Source organism: Rhinopithecus roxellana, chromosome 1, assembly GCF_007565055.1.
Source record: "Rhinopithecus roxellana isolate Shanxi Qingling chromosome 1, ASM756505v1, whole genome shotgun sequence".
Taxonomy (NCBI): Eukaryota; Metazoa; Chordata; class Mammalia; order Primates; family Cercopithecidae; genus Rhinopithecus; species Rhinopithecus roxellana.
The window spans coordinates 196,889,116-196,905,497 of record NC_044549.1 but is presented as its reverse complement, the minus strand read 5'-3'; the positions used below and the strand labels follow the sequence as shown (position 1 = coordinate 196,905,497).

The 16,382-nt window shown below is 50.5% G+C and overlaps 1 long non-coding RNA gene across 2 annotated transcripts in view; it reads left to right on the top strand.

Annotated features, from left to right (window-relative positions):
* The window catches only part of LOC115899101, an 80,799-nt gene that overhangs the window by 54,028 nt on the left and 10,389 nt on the right, over nucleotides 1-16,382 (top strand). For both annotated transcript variants that reach the window (XR_004058741.1, XR_004058742.1), the window contains exon 2: nucleotides 13,466-16,150. This is a non-coding gene — a long non-coding RNA (uncharacterized LOC115899101). The remainder of the gene's footprint in view (nucleotides 1-13,465; nucleotides 16,151-16,382) is intronic.

Here is a 16,382-nt window from a genome sequence, read left to right as displayed (position 1 = left end):
GGGGTGTTAAACAACCTTGCCTCTGCTGTATTACACAGGTCATCAGGAAAGTTGGGGAAAGCCAGCAGCCACAGGCCTTACCCAGCCCCCATGCAGCCCACAGTCCAAAAGGCCAGTCTCCCTCCCACCATGCCCCCACAACAGCGCTGAGTTTATTTCCGGGGCTGAGAACTTTCCCCAGGCTACATGCCTTCCAGCCGAGAAAGCAAGCCGACTTAGTTCCTGGCTGTCCCACAGAGCCTGCGGCGGCAGTCCACCTCCTTCAAAGGGTCTGTGGATTCTCTTGGCTTTCCTGGTATGTTCCTGCAGTAGTTCTTGGAGCAAAAATTCATGATGTGGGTCTCCACGCACTGCCCTGTTTGCCCGAGTGGAAGCTGCAGGTTAGTCCTTCCTTCTATTCACCATTTTCAAGTTCAGGGCTCACTCCTCACTGCTTCTCAGTTCTCCAATTGCAAACGCACATTCAATATTTTTAATTTAAAAAGGCATATGCTTTAAATATTATCCAGTTTATTACTAACTGTACCCCATTAAAATGTGTAACCTGGAGGAAAAAGAATGGAAAGACAGTCCCTTGGTGGTTCAGTGCTGTGTGTGCCCCAGATGTGTTTTGATGGCCTTTTGTCACCAACTGGGACAGCATTGTGTCACTTTAGTTCTAGATTTGTGAAAATATTGACTGGCTGCCGTGTGTGCTCAAGATCCTGTAGCATAGCAGTGAGGAGTGTTCAGTGACATTTTCATCAACCTATATTTAGTGATCAGTATTGGTTACAGGGACTGCCACTCAGGAAGGGCTATAGGTAATGGAAAATTAAAGTGAAATGAAAGGTGTTGGGGAGAAGCAGTAATTAATCCTGCTTGTTGAGGTTTATAGGTGGGAATGAGTAAAAATTCACTTTTCTGAGGGAAAATGATGTCAAGTGAACAAAGGCTAGAATCCCTGCCTAACACTTACTGTGTTGTTTCTATACAAAAATCAAGCATAGTCAGTCAACCATCCGTGGCTCCAGCTTCACCCAGGTTCTATAGAAGGGGTGCCTAGTGCCTGCAATTCTGATGACTCACAGCCATCAGCACCCAGGGGTAGCCCTTCTCAACTGGCCAGCAACAGGGCCCTGCTCTTGGGGGAAGGGTACATGGTAATCTTTTGTGCAGTGAGGGGATATAGAATTTTAAAAATCATAATGTTGTAATTATCAATTTTGTTTTATTCATAGTAGTAATATTGAAATTTTAAATGACATTATAGATATAGATATTTGCATTTATCAAAGGGCTATACAGTGTTCAGATGTGGGGAAAACTGCCCTGGGAAAGATTATAAAGCTGATGGGAAACATTTATACTTTCTCTGTGGCTGGCAGTTGTGGCTGCATTTCATAAGGATCTGTTTTCACCTTGGTGATGGACTTGGTGTTTCTGAAGAATGGAACCAATCCCCTCTGCCACCACCAGGGGTCCTTTGATGCCTGGGTGCCTCCTTTACCTTCCCAGGTGTGCAGAAAGTGGGTGCAGAGCTTCTCTGGGCAGAGAAGGAGCTCACCCTTTGGCAGCTGCTCCTACTCATCCCACTTTCACTTTCCTTGTGGCCACTGGCAGTGTTTTCTTAGATTAAAGTTGTTCTCCCTTTATAGTTAACAGTAACATTTACTAAGTTGTGTTGAAACTGATGTGGGCAGTGGACTGTCTCCTTCATTTCATTTAGTGTGCTCTTACCTCATCCTTTAACTTTCTAAACTGAGTTTCTTTCTCGTGCCACAGTGAAATTGTGTCCCCTCATACTCCATGAGTCGGGACTCCAGTGGGAGGGTGGACACTGGATTACTTCTGACCACCAAGGCATCTTTATTAGATGGCCACCACTGTGCCACCCCAGCTCAGGGTCCTTTTAGAGACTCTTTGATTTTGAGAGTGCTTATTTCTATTCTTTGGGCTTTTAAACTTTTGCATCATGCCTTGATCTAACCAAACTGTCAAGCTTTCAGTTCCTGGATCTGTAAATGTCACCTAGCCATGGCTTTCAGCGAAGGAGCCTGCGGAGGGTTTCTTTGGAGCAGCCACTTGTGCTTGGTGTCCCCTGGCCTGGCCACGCCTCCTCTCCCAGCCTGAACCTGAGCCCTGGCTCTCTAGCTATCAACATGGAACCTGCAGATCAAAGATGAGGGCTGGCTAGATGGTCATCTTGGCCTTGGATGGTCACAAACCTCTCTGGGTCTCATCTCTCAAGGGCCCCAGGTGACCTGTGTGGCAACATAGGGGACTCTCTGGCTTGTGAAAGAGCAATGCTGCCGCCCTCCTTGGCTCTAAGGGCTTACAGACAGGAAAGTAGTTATTCCTGAAAGACTTGGCACCCTTCCTCCCAGGCAAGGAGGAGGGAGCACCTTCCTGAAAAAGTGATGCTGTGGGCCTTGTATGGGGGCTCACACTTGTAATCCCAGTGCTTTGGGAGGCCAAGGCAGACAGATCACTTGAACCAGGAGTTTAAGACAAGCCTGGGCAATATGGTGAAAACCCATCTCTACAAAACATACAAAAAATGAGCTGGGTGTGGTGGCACACTCCAGCCTCCCAGCTACTCAGGAGGCTGAGGTGGGAGGATCACCTGCGCCCGGGAGGTCCAGGCTGCAGTGAGCTGTGATTGTGCCACTGCATTCCACTCCAGCCTGGGTGACAGAGTGAAACCCTGTCTCAAAAAAAAGTAATTTAAATATTGTTTTAAAAAAGAAGTGATGCTATGTAAGTCTTGTCCAAGAAATATCTCCTCCAGACCAGATGCTCTTGATCATCTAGATGACCTGAACAATTGGGACAATGTCCTAGTAACATCACTGAATGTGTCAGTGTCATAGGGCCGAGGATAATATGCAAGAAGATTGTAGATCTTGGCCGGGCGCGGTGGCTCAAGCCTGTAATCCCAGCACTTTGGGAGGCCGAGACGGGCGGATCACAAGGTCAGGAGATCGAGACCATCCTGGCTAACATGGTGAAACCCCATCTCTACTAAAAAATACAAAAAACTAGCCGGGCAAGGTGGCGGGCACCTGTAGTCCCAGTTACTCGGGAGGCTGAGGCAGGAAAATGGCGTGAACCCGGGAGGCGGAGCTTGCAGTGAGCTGAGATCCACTGCACTCCAGCCTGGGCGACAGAGCGAGACTCCATCTCAAAAAAAAAAAAAAAAAAAAAAAAAAGAAGATTGTAGATCTCGCTGGCTTCTGAAACAGCTCACCGCCATCTTACAGCAGAACCTGGGTGGAAGATCTCCTCTTTGCATTTCTGTTTGCAAAATAACATCACAGCTGTAGATCTAGATCTAGTTACAGTGAAACTAGAAAGAAGCCATGCCAAAGTTATTTTTAAAAGAAACTTCATTCTTTGCCCTATGATTTGGAGGCAAACTGGTTACATGTTATTTTTACATTACTATTTGCAAAAATATGAAAATTTCCCCCTTTCTCAGAATTGGTGTCACCTTCATTGTCTTTTTGGTCTTCCCATCTGGGAACATCACTCCCATGTCTTCCTCACTCTTTGTTGCCCTCTTACCTATGTTGCCGTAATACACATAGTTGATGGTCATTCCAGAAGTAATTGTAGCTTTTGTAAATAATTATATTATTTCCTTAAGATTAGTCATAGGTTGCTCTTGATGTTAGGGACTTTGATTCTTTTTATTTACAATTATACCTCTACTTTACAAGTGTCAAAATACTGCCCCCATCTCAGCCTCAGCCACTGCTGTAGTACCCTTGGTCGATGTCCGCAGTACACCCCCAGCCCACTGTTCTCCATGCTCATATCAGGATGTTTCAAAAAACCGTCCATTCAATTCAGCCTTTTAAGCAACCTCTGTTGCCAGCTTTTTCTCTTCATCCAGTGGAGGAGACATGGCTTATTTTAACCTTTCTTGTTCCTGAATAATTTATTAATGTTTCTGCTCCCTTTTATGTGTTTAGTAAACTGCAGTCCCTTGCAGATTGAGGTTTCTAGTTCTGCCATGCTCTTTGTTGGCAGTGCTCTTCAGCAGCTCTCCATCCCAGCCAGCTGGTGACAAGAGGCTATCAGAACACATCTGGGGCACACACAGCGCTGAACCACCAAGGGACTCCTTCCATTCTCTTTCCTCCAGGTCACACGTTTTAATGGGGTGCAGTTGGTAATAAGTTGGATAATATTTAAAGCACATGCCTGTTTTTTATTTATTAAAAATATTGAATGTGACAAAGTTGTAAAAACAAACAAAAATAAACAAACAAAAAATATTATATGGCATTAAATCCATCCCTCAAGGAGCTTCTGTTCTAGGAAGACACACTTCTCCCCCAGGCTCCTATGGCTTGCCATGCATGGGCAAGAGGGGAATAAACTGTCCTGTTGCTCTCTCTGGCTCTGGAGTCCAGGGAGTCTTGCCTGAAGATTCTGAGGAAGTTGTGATTTCAAGGATTCACCTGCCTCTTTTAGCTAGGAGAGTAGGAGACCTGGTCTAAATCATTTTTGTTTAAAGGAAGTGCCTCTGCATCCGAGTTTCAGCTGCTTGAGCATTTGTGATTTTGCCAACGTCTCACTGTGGTTTCCACATTTTCTTGTTCTTGTTCCCGTTGGAAGCCTTTCTTTAAAAAAAAAAAAAAATCATCAAGGACTTCTGGATATTTTTTAAAAATTGATTCTTTTTTTGTGAGATGGAGTTTCACTCTTGTCACCCAAGCTGGACTGCAATGGTGCGTTCTTGGCTCACTGCCACCTCTACCTCTTGGGTTCAAGCGATTCTCCTACACTAGCCTCCTGAGTAGCTGGGATTACAGGCACCCACCACCACACCTGGCTTTTTTTTTTTTTTTTTTTTTTTTTGTATTTTTAGTAGAGACAGGGTTTCACCATGTTGGCCAGGCTGGTCTCAAACTCCTGACCTCAGGTGATCCACCTGCCTTGGCCTCCCAAAGTGCTGGGATCACCATCATGAGCTACTGCACCCACCCAAAAAAAATGATTCTTGCAGTTTTTTTGTTCGTTTTTTGAGACGGAGTTTCACTTTGTCACCCAGGCTGGAGTGCAGTGGTGCAATCTCGGCTCACTGCAACCTCTGCCTCCCGGGTTCATGTGATTCTCCTGCCTCAGCCTGGGATTACAGGTACCTGCCACCGCGCCCGGCTAATTTTTGTATTTTTAGTAGAGACGGGGTTTCACTATGTTGGCTAGGCTGGTCTTGAACTCCTGACTTCAAGTCATATGCCCACCTTGGCCTCCCAAAGTGCTAGGATTACAGGCATGAGCCACCATGCCCGGCTGATTCTTAAAGTTTTAAACACTCTTTAATATCTTGCTAAAATGTGTGCATATAGATCAAGATAAGATTAACCTAGTGTATCTGGAGCCAGGCTGCCATGGTTTCAGAGATTTAGCAGAAGCAGGAAATCTGAGCCAGGTGTGACAAGACAAAATTGGATTCACACCAATAATTCAGAGATACTTACAAGACCTCGTGGATTGGAGGTGTGATCCAGTTGAATCTGAATCTCAAAGCACAGGTGACCCGGGTGGACAGTTGGGTGATATTATTATAGTACAAAAATGAAACGTCTAGATCCGACATCAGGGCAGGGGCAGGGCAGCCTGCAGGTTAGGAGCCAGCTCTGGAGCCAGACAGCCTGGGCTAAAACCTGCTATAACCTGGTGCAAGTTTCTCAACCTTTCTGTGCCTCTGTTTTTTCTTTAAAATGATAATGGTATGTCTCTCATAGGGTGGTTATGAGGAGTAAATCAAATGTGCATAGCGTTTAGAACAGTGCCTGGCATGCAATGTGATGTAAGTGTTGGTCACTATAAATTTAAATTACACACAAGTAATATAGCAGACATTAAAAGTTATATCAACAAAGGAGGTAAAAAAGAGGTTTTGCTGTACAAGAGCGATTAGAAATGTAGGAAATGGGGAGGTAAGTAGCCAAGATTGGCATGAACCTGGCACAGGGAACCCTAGGAAGCATAGGACTGATACCCAGACCCACGGGCCTGAGCCCTACAGCCTGCAGGAACCATCTAGATGGGTGCGTCCACTCCGTGCTGCAGCCTGGGGGTTATGCAGAAGGGTCTGTTGGATTAGTTACTAGGTGATTTCATGTATATTTGGGGTATCCATAACTTGGAGAAAATATCAGTGCCCACTGAGAGAACATGAAAGGACAGAGGGGATGAGCAGCCCTGGTGAGGGCTTGCTGCCCCGACAACATTTTCCAGACCCAGGGAGGTTGGTCCATTTTGCTTGGTCATTTTGTGTTAGCATCCAGCTCTTTCTGGCCACCTGTGGAACCTCATGGCCTGTAGCATTGGCAGGTGTGTGAGGAGTCCAACAGCCCAGATTTGGGAGGTGGCTGTAGTTAATCAGACATGACTAGCTCCCTTTTCCAGAAGCGTCAGGAAAAGTGTGTGCCTGGGGGTGGCTGGAAAGCCAACCTCTGGCTTCTGTGGGCTCCTCACTCTCCATGGGAAGTAATTTGCAGTCTCACAATATCTCCTTTCAAAGTCCTTTAACTTCTGCTTTGGGAAATTTTGCTCTGAAACCCAGACGTGTAGAGAAAACAGGGCTCAAAAAATCATTTGAGAAACAGACATTACACCTTTGTTTCCCCTTTTTGAACTGACATCCACCCACCCCACGGTCAGCTCATGCAGTTAATGGACTATGTCGTAGACTCCCTCATATGTCTCCTGTTGCGTGAGCGGGAGCGTTTCTGGAGTGGGGATTTGATTTTCTTGGAGGAGTCTTTGTTTCTAGCTGGGACCAAGCTGATTATTTGGCACCATCCTTCTCCCACACAGGTGTAACTGCAGACCACCTTCCCCTTCACCAGAGCCACATCTGAGCTTGCTAACCATGATTTCTGTCACACTTCCCCGCCACCCCACCCTGACCCTCACCCAGCTTGAGCTTGCTAGCCATGATTTCTGCCACCCACCCCTCACCCAGCTTCTGAGTCAAAACCTTAGGCTGGGACCCAAATCTGCACTGTTACCAGGGCAGGTAGCTGTTGGGAACCCTGAAACCCGGTGCTTCTGACATAAAGCCCATGCTACTGGTGTGTTTTCTGTGATCCCATACATGGGACTGACCAATTCGTGGGCCATAGCGTGATGCTGACTTCAAGAACTTGAATATGTGTTACATGAGAAAAGAGGCTTTTCTCTTTCATACACATGAAAAAAGAGGCTTTACAAGTTCATCAGAATTACACTGAGGTTACTGGCTAAATTAGAATTTCTCTGGCTGCTACTGCAGGCTGCAAGCTGGTCCCTCTTCCAGTTTTCATGGAGCATCAACTCAGTGCCAGGCACTGTCATAGGCCCTGGGGTCTAGTCATGGCCCTGCTCTCTGGAGACCACATACCAGGAAGGATACAACATTTAAGACAGAAAAGAAAATCTGCAAATAAACAATGAATAAACCAGATGGTAATGAGAGGAGTGCAGGAATTGAAATAGAGGGATGGGATGGTGACAGGAGAGGAGGAAATAGAGGGATGAGGAAGAGACAGGCTGAGGACTGAGTGGCAGAAAGGAGTTGCCAGCAAAGCTCAGGCAGGGCAGGCAAGCCTGGTTGGAGGGAGCTGGTGGCTGGAGCAGAAGCAAGGCTGGAGTGCAGGGCAGCAGGGTACGAGGATGAGAGACAAGAAGGGATGAACTGCAGTCCCCAGCATGGTGGGGACCGGGGACCTTGGAGTGGCATACTACAGCCCCCCATTTAAAACCCTGCTTGGGCTGCCTTGGGACAAGAGTGGGACGGTCTGGGGTGCAGTCTCAGTGCAGGCAGGGGCACAGCCTTGAGGAGGGAGGCAGGAGCAGTGGGTGTGTGACAGGTAGAGGCGCTGGACTGGGGGAGCAGGCATCCGCAGAGATGGCCGAAGTTCTACGGTCTGAGATGCTGGCTGGTGGTGGCACTGCTTCCTGAGATGGGGACAACTGGAGAAAGACTGGCTGGGGTGGGAGGTGGGAGCTGGAGCACTGGCACTTGTGGTTGCCCGCAAGTCTTACATTTTTACATTTTGTCAAGTATTAAAATGAAGCAACAATCAGAGGGAGAGGTGGGCGTAACTCCCTCCAGGACTGCGTGGTGGGCTGCTGTAGGCACCTTCTTGCCCCTCTACTCACTGCTGTCGTGGCTGGTTAGAGCCTTATGGCATCACCAAGCCCAGACAGCCTTGGACTTTTTTTGTTGTTGTTGAGACGGAGTCTCGCTCTGTCGCCCAGGCTGGAGTGCAGTGGTGCGATCTCAGCTTACTGCAAGCTCCGCCTCCCAGGTTTACTCCATTCTCCTGCCTCAGCCTCCCGAGTAGCTGGGACTACAGGCGCCTGCCACCTCGCCCGGCTAGTTTTTTTGTATTTTTTAGTAGAGACGGGGTTTCACTGTGTTAGCCAGGATGGTCTCGATCTCCTGACCTCGTGATCTGTCCGTCTCGGCCGCCCAAAGTGCTGGGATTACAGGCTTGAGCCACCGCGCCCGGCCAGCCTTGGACTTTTTAATCATTGTATTATGATATTTTCAGAACACTGTTTGAGGTAAACTTTCCAATAGAGATAACAAATAAAGTCTTTGTGAAAATAGGTGCTTCAGAAGCCCCACTCTCCTTTTTTGTCTAAATTATCAGGCTTGATTTTTGCCCTGACTCTAGTTGTATGTCCTCAATAAGCTGTGTAGCTTTGTGAGTCCCCAGGGCCATGTCACTGACACCTGTAGAGAAGCCTGTGCTTGTTGCAAGGCGTGAATAAGGGGTGTGTGCACAGCTTGAGTGGAGGAGGCTCAAAGTTGATCCTCCCTTCTTCCCTGCCATTCCCCTTCTCAGGGAGACTTGGAGGGTGGCTTCGTTTCAGGTAGTGGCTCTCCACCTCACCTGCATGTTAGAATCACTTGGGAATCTTTGAAAAGCCCCTGTGCCCAGGCCACACTTAGGTGCATTAAATCAGATTTTGGGTGGGGGAATGGGAATGGGTGATCATGATGCTCTGTTCTCAGGCCTGCACACCTAAGGCTAGGGTGGGCCAGGGGAGCCAGGTGCTGCTGCTGGGCTGAACTGAACTGGCCTAGAACTCCATTCCCAGACACCCTACGTGGCCACCGGCCTGGCTCCATCCCAGCCACTGCACCCTGCACTCAGAGGACATGAACGGTGAGGCCACTAGTGAACAGTAACTGATGACACATGGGATTTTTCTATCCTTCAGTCAAGGGCTCCCCAGACAGATTCCTTCTGTAGGTCGTGGTTTGGGAGGGGGACAGGGGTGAGAAGGGGTAATGGAGTAGTTGCTAGTAGATTTCAAATTGAGCAGGAGATGTAATCAAATGGTAGTGATTCCCTGAATGCTATGAATAGAAGGATCCTAAAGTTTATTGTGGGCTCAGCCAGAGGGAGTCTCTGCTACAGGGCTGGGAGGGAGAAGGAGCCATTTCAGGTTCATGGTGTCCACCGTGGTTATCACAAGTCTATGGAGTCCACCGTGGCCATTCCAGGTCTGTGGGAAGCGTTGCAATTCTCAGAAAGTTTTCTGTACTTCTCCACAGAGAAAAGGGGATCCAGTCACCCAGTCTTCCTCAGGTCAAGCTGTGCATTTGGCCAACACACTTAATGACTGGGTTCCTATTATAACCATTAGTAATCATGATGCAAAAAATTAGTGCTTTTTAAAGAATAATTTGGAGCATGGATGTTTTAATGAGTCACAAGTTAGGGGAAAATTCCATTCTCTCTCCATTTTGATACTTTTTTGGAGAAGTTGTCAGCTCTATTATCTTGCTTATATTTTTATGAAGGTTTTAATTTAAGGATCCCCAAAGAAGCCAGGTTTTTTTTTAAGGGGATAATGTTGCTCACTCCCACCCCACCCACCCTCCAGCCAGGTTTGTTAAGGAGAAGAAGCCAAAGAGCTGAGCTGCCAGAGGCAGCCTGGTGCCTAGGCACTGCCCAGCCCGCTCAGCCGGAGCCTGCAGTGTGGCCTGGGAGAAACCTGTTTCACCCCTTGTGGCCCAAGCTTGCTTGTTTGTGAAAGGTGACCGACAACAAATCAGAGATTTGCAAGCCTGGGATAGCCAGTGGAAAAACTCAAGGGCTCGTTAAAAATTCGAGTCTGGGGCCCACTGTAGGGCCTGCATTTAACCAGGTCTCAGGATTCTTAAGTGGCCATGAGACTGTTCAAGTTTCTTTCCTAATCATAAATGTTGTGATCCTGACGTCGCTTCTGCCAGTGCTCCCACTTCCCCATCGGGGAGGGTGTGGGAAGTGCTCTTGGACCAGGACTGTGGTTAGGGCTCAGCCTCCTCTTCACCAGGAGGGCAGGTTTGCATCACAGTCACTACAGGGAAGACAAATGAGATATTCTTGTTGTAAGTCGCATGACCCCGTACTGAGGGTTACAGACTCAGATAGCAATTAGTTTACCTAAGAGAAACTATCTTAGGGCCAGTCAGCCAGTAATGAGTATCTGTGGCTCTGACTCCATTTGCAGCCAAGGGAGGTAGAGGCCTGCCCCATTTACACAGAAAAGGTGTGGGTGTCAGCAGCCACTGACTTCATGACAATTTAACTTGTCTCAGCAAAGCAGGCTGTTGCAGCTCATTTCCTCCAAATCACTTGGGTTTTTCTTTGGACTTTAGCTGCAGGTTTTAATTTCTGGTTCTGCCATTGGCTTAGGGTCTCCCAGCTGGAGACTGTGGGCACAGGCAACCCAGGGAGTCGAGTTGAGCCCCCCTCCATACCATGGCCGTGGGAGGGACAGTGCCCTTGGAAGGAAATCACCTGGTCTGCCACTGCCCTGTAGAGGCCCTGGGAGCACAGCCTTCCTGTCCCCTCCTGCTCTCCTGGCTGCCAAGTTCGCCTTGAGACATCCCATGGCCCTGGCCCAACTTGGGGATCACAGAACTCCAGTGAGGCTTGATCATTCATGGCTTTAAAAGAAGCCTTGCTCCAGGGCAGGTGAAGGAAAGAGCAGAAATGTGCAAATGGCTCCTGCCTGGCCTGAGGCAAGGGAGGACTGGAGGGTCCCTGGCCATTCTTTCTACCTTTGCCACCAGCAGGGCAGTTCAGCACAGATGACCTTGTGACCTCGCAGACATCCTCAGGCTCTTAGGTGCTGCCCTGAGCAAGGCAGGCACTGCAGGTGGGAGGAGCCCAGTCAAGTGAGTTCTGAGTTCCTTCCCCGAACTTGGGTGAAGCCCCCAACCCTGGGCCTGAGAGAAGGGGCTGTGGCCCTGAAGAAGCCCCCCATGGGCACATCAGTTATAAGGACAAGTGGGGGGCACCACAGAACCAGCCCCAGGAAGTGAGACAAAAGTCACATTGGGTTTGGTCATTCAGAGGAGAAGGCCCATCCACCCTGGCTACTGTGGAGCAGGGGGCCCCTCCCAGAGAGCTGCTGGATGCTTCTGTGCCTGACCTCACGGGGCTTCCAGCCACACATGCCTTGAAAGGAGCCTCAAATGCTCCCATTTTTATTTTATTCCCCATGTGGAATGCCAGGGAAATGTGGCTGCAAGGTTCTGTGACAAGCTGGGGAATGTTCTGTCTTCATTATTGTTTTAGTTTAGCTAAATTTCCTGGGCACAGTGGCTCATGCCTGTAGTCCTAGCTACTTGGGAAACTGAGGCAGGAGGATCCCTTGAGCCCAGGAGTTCAAGGCTGCAGTGTGATCATGCCTCAGCACTCCAGCCTGGGCAATAGAGTAAGACCCTCTTAAAAAAAAAAAAAAAAAAAAGACATTTTAAAAGTCGTATAAGTATTAAATGATAACAGCTAGAAGAGTCTGCAGTGAACCTGGGCTGAAATACTACAGTTTTTATTTATGGTGACATTTTATATCTGTAGTTAATAGCATGGGTTTGTGGGAAGACCTGAAATGTTAGTAATGGAAGAGGTAGCAGATGCAAAAAACTCTGGGGAGACTTTTATAGGGCCTGGCAGTTCAGCCTCTCTAGGTGTGTGAACTATTAATCAAACCATCTCTATCCCCCTGGCAGGATGAAGGTTATAGAAATCTTACAGTGGTGGGTCATTTGGACAGGGCATGTCCCTGGGCCCGTGTTAACTCCTGTGTCTACCCCCTACTCCGGGCCTGCTGAAATGCTGTGGCCCCTGCAGTAAGAACCCTCTCACCCCCACTGCTGATAAACTGGTCACCTTGACTCTCTGTAGCCCCCTTTCTTATCAAAAGTCATCTCCTAAGCCCTGCTTCGACATGGATAAGAAAGGGCCAGCCAGTCCCCTCCCCAAGCCAAATGCAGAGGGCTCAGCTTCCAGGAGCCATCACTGAGCTGCCCCATGGGAGACAGGCCAGGCTCAGAAAACAGGAGAATGGTCAGGAGTTGAGAGCGCCTTCCTGAGGTACTGCAGAGCTAAAGGCTCCTTAGAAGGGTAAGTTAAAGCAGCAGACAAGGGCTTTGGATAGACAGCCTATGAAAGTGGCTTCTCCCACTGAAAGCCACAGGGAGCGTGGTATTGCTTCCAGCCCTGTGTGGCCCTCGGGGCTCTCAAGATGAGTAGCCAGGTACTGGGGGCACCAGCCACGTTTGCACTCAAGAGTTTTGTTTTTCCATAAGTGAATCACTGTTATCGAAAATCTGTTTGAAGCCAACTTCCACAGTATTATAGTTATTCATTTATTCAACAAATAGGGCAGAGCTGCAGTGGTGTTTTCTAGCCACAAAACCGAAGTGTCTGGGAGCTTCGGGGCTGGGGTAGGGGAAGGTAGGAGCAGCAGAACTGCCCCTCACACTGCTGCCTGACTTGTGGGCACAGGCTCTCCCTTCTGACACCTCCCTGGAAGTCTCCCATCCTGCCCTCCAGGAGGGTGCCTCTATCTTGATGTCACCCTCACAGAGACTTAATGGGTTGTTCCCAGTGAGGATGGGGGTGGAGGGGTGAGGGTAAGTCCTGTGGCTGTACTAGGGACAAAAGGCTGGTGAGAAACATCTGATGATTTCGGGCATCTGTTCTGTGCCAGGAACTTCGTGGACAACAATACTTGCACCCGCCCTGCAAAATATGCACTGTTGCTCTCACTGCAGATTTGGAAACTCCGGCTCAGCGAGGTCAAACTGCCAGGGTCGCTCAGTGCACAGGGGCAAAGCAAGCACTTGGTCCCAAGCCTATGCCCCGTCCTCTCTCAGGCTCTGTCCCCCTATTCCTCTCATCCTGGCCATCCAGGGAGGAGACACCAGCTGCTTCTCATTTCAGTGTCCTTAAAATCCCTGCTGGTCTGAGCTCACACAGTGCAACATTGCATTTCCACCACACCAACTGCCTGCCATCTACTCAGAGTCAGACCCAGGGACTTGCTGGAAGCTGCAGGCAGCATCAGAGTCACCACTTCCCTGGGGTCAAAGGCACTGGCCAGGCTTCCACAGAGAGCAGAGGCCTCTGCCACTGCTTAGGTGCCACTACTTAGGCTTCTGTGGCTCACCTGGTGTCCTATTTTCTCTTAACAGCAAATGAAGCTCGTGACTGAGAACCTGAAAGAGGAACCAAAGGAAAGCGGGAAGGAGAAGGCAACCTGAGTGCCCGGTGTGCCCAGCTGCCTGTTGGCAGAGGCCTGTGTCTGTGCCACACCCACCACGGTGGGGGGGGGGTGGTACCCAGGGCAGCATCGTGGCTCCTGAATCTAGACCCAATGCTTAGCCAAATGAAGTGGCTCCCATGTGACAAGCACCCATCTCAGTTTCGCAGTGGCCCAGCTCAGGATCCTTGGCAGTTCCTGGCAGTTCCCCCAGCCCCACCCTGTCTGTTCCTTCCCAGTTCCTTCCCAGGCCCCACACACTGCTCCAGCTGCCAACTTTGCTGCAAAGCCACTGCCGCCCTTGAGCCTCTCACCATGAGTGAGCCACCAGCTCTCCATGTTCCCCTCACAGCAGTGTCACTCCCAGCCCCACCATGGCCCAGCGACCTGTGGACAGGTTGGGGATGGGGTGTGTGCCCACTGTGCTCATCACAGGAGCCTCAGTTGAGAGCAGGGTACAGTAAGGCAGTGCTTCCCATGCTGGACCTCTTTCCTGGTTCTCTTTTGCAGTATGTTAACAGACCCTTTATCAACATAAACAATAGTAACTGAGCTATTAAAGGCAACCTCTCTGACTCCTGTTGCCCACATGGGGACTGCAGTGGGCTTCCCTGTTCTGAAACAAGCATGGGTGAGGTCACTGAAGGTGGAGCGGTGAGATCAGGAGCCCAGGGTGAGGGGCTTGGCTAGAGGCCAGGCACCAAAGCTCGTTGCTGAAAACTAGGCCATTTTTGAGAACTGCTGCTGCTGGTGGTGCCTGCCTACAGGGACACTAGGGCTTTCAAATGCAGGGTGTACCCATGGTGCCAAGCCAAGAGCCAGCAGCCACTCCTGGTGCCCTTGCCTGGGCTTGGGCTTGCAGAGAAAAGGGTCCTCCTTGCCCAGTGGTGGTGCCCACCTCCCTAGCTGTGTCCATGGACTGCCTGCATTCACAAGCACAAGCCCACGTATACAGCCCTTCCCACCGGTGCTGGCTATCCTGCTGCAGCCAAGATGCTGCAGACCCGTGGGCACCTCCACTCGGACAGCAGCAGATGCCCTGGCCCACCCGGAGAAGGTGAAGAGCGGGGAGGGCCGCCGTGCTTCACCTTCTGGTTGGCAGAGGCCTGTTTGCCTCAACTCAGGAGTCAGGCACCTTGATCCCTCCCCCACCTCAGAGATGGGGCAGCCTCCTCAAGCCAGCTCAAGCACCACTTGTCTTTGGAGGTCCCAACTCTCCCTGTCTGCCCCTTCATGGGTGTTTGTGTTGGTCCTGCGAGCCCATCCTGTTTTCCACAGTGGACACGGGTCAGTGAGTTTTGCCCTTGCTCTTACATAGGATGAGCCACTCCAGGGCCTTGTTATTCAGTGGTTGTTCAGTGTTTGATGGACAATTTTTAGAACAGGCTCATGTTTTGAAATGTTAGTGAGTGGCAGCCACCAATATAGGCCTGAGTCTTGAGACCCCAGGATCTTTACTCCGTTTCAGCCTGGGTGCCTGTGTTTGCTGGGAAAGGAGAAAGTTGAAATGGCGCCCATGGCACCAGCTCTTGGTGTCGCCCCATCCCCCAGAGCCCGGCTTTGGGAGTCAGTCGCATGAATGCAGTTGGTTGTGAACCAGTGGGTCCTGGATGCCCGGAACATCAAGCCACCGAATCACTTGCGCCTGCAGGGCCGCGGAGCCAGACAGCCTCTTCCCAGCACTGTGACTGTGCCCTTCCCAGAAGCTGCCCATCTGCCCTTCCTCAGCGTCTGATTGGACACAACTACACCGCTGAACTAAGCCTCAGCCAGTCACTGCACAGGGGAGAACGGGACCCTCCAATGAGGCCAGACCTCAGGCACAAGGCCACGGGAGAGGGTGGATGTGGAACCAATCGGGTTGTGTCAAGAGGAATATTGGCAGGAGGGGGAGGTTGTGGCGGTTTGCTAGGCTCTAGCTGGCTGGAGGTGTGGCGAGTTCCTCTCTGTATTCCCCGGGCTGTCATGGATGCCATCTAGCACGCTGCAGGTGCTCAGGACTCAGTGGCATAGTTGGAAGTAGGGGTAGAGGAACAGCGTGTCTGCTGCTCCACATTCTGTAGCTCCCTCGTATCTAAGTTGGACTGAGGAAGACATCTAGGCCGATGCCGTCACACCCTGGCCTCACACAACCATTCCCTGCGGTCACGGTCTCCGCCTGGAATCCTGGCAGGTCCCCCCTCCCTGCAGCTCACTTCATCGCCCAGCCCTTCTGGCCACTGGCTCGCCCACTGTTCTCTTGTCGCTGGCCTCACCTCAGCCTCAGATCCAACCCCACCACACCCCCGAGAGCCTCTTGAGGTCCCCCTCTCCCCGGCAGTGCTGCCTTAGGGCTCCTAGTGACCCCGCCCAAGAGAACTTACCCACTCTGACCACCCAGTTCCCCTGACACCCCTGAGGACTCCAGAGGGTGAAACCCCCTACCCCCACCCCCACCCAACGATTCCAGCCCGCCTTCCTCCATGACTTCCAAGAGCTAGGAGGCACCTGCTTGCGTGAACAGACGTGGACACCAGAGGTACCAGCCCCGCGCCTGGCCAAGAAAAGTGCCCAGAGGCAGAGCAGCCAAGAGTCAGGAAGCTGAGACTGCAGCGGCCCCTGAGGGACGGACGGGCAGGTAGGAAGGGCTTCGTAACCCCTGTCCAAACCCCTCATGGCTCAGAGGAGGGAGGCCCACGCCAGGGAACCACAGGAGACTGAACCCAGGTATTTGGACCCCAGGCCCAGAGCTCTCCCGGGCACCAGACAGCTTCCAAGGAGGACAGCTGGAGAGCAGCTGTGGGGCAGGGTGTGGGAAAATAACCTCGGCCACCCATGGGAGGCCCCAGTAAGTTGAGCACAGGCCCCGT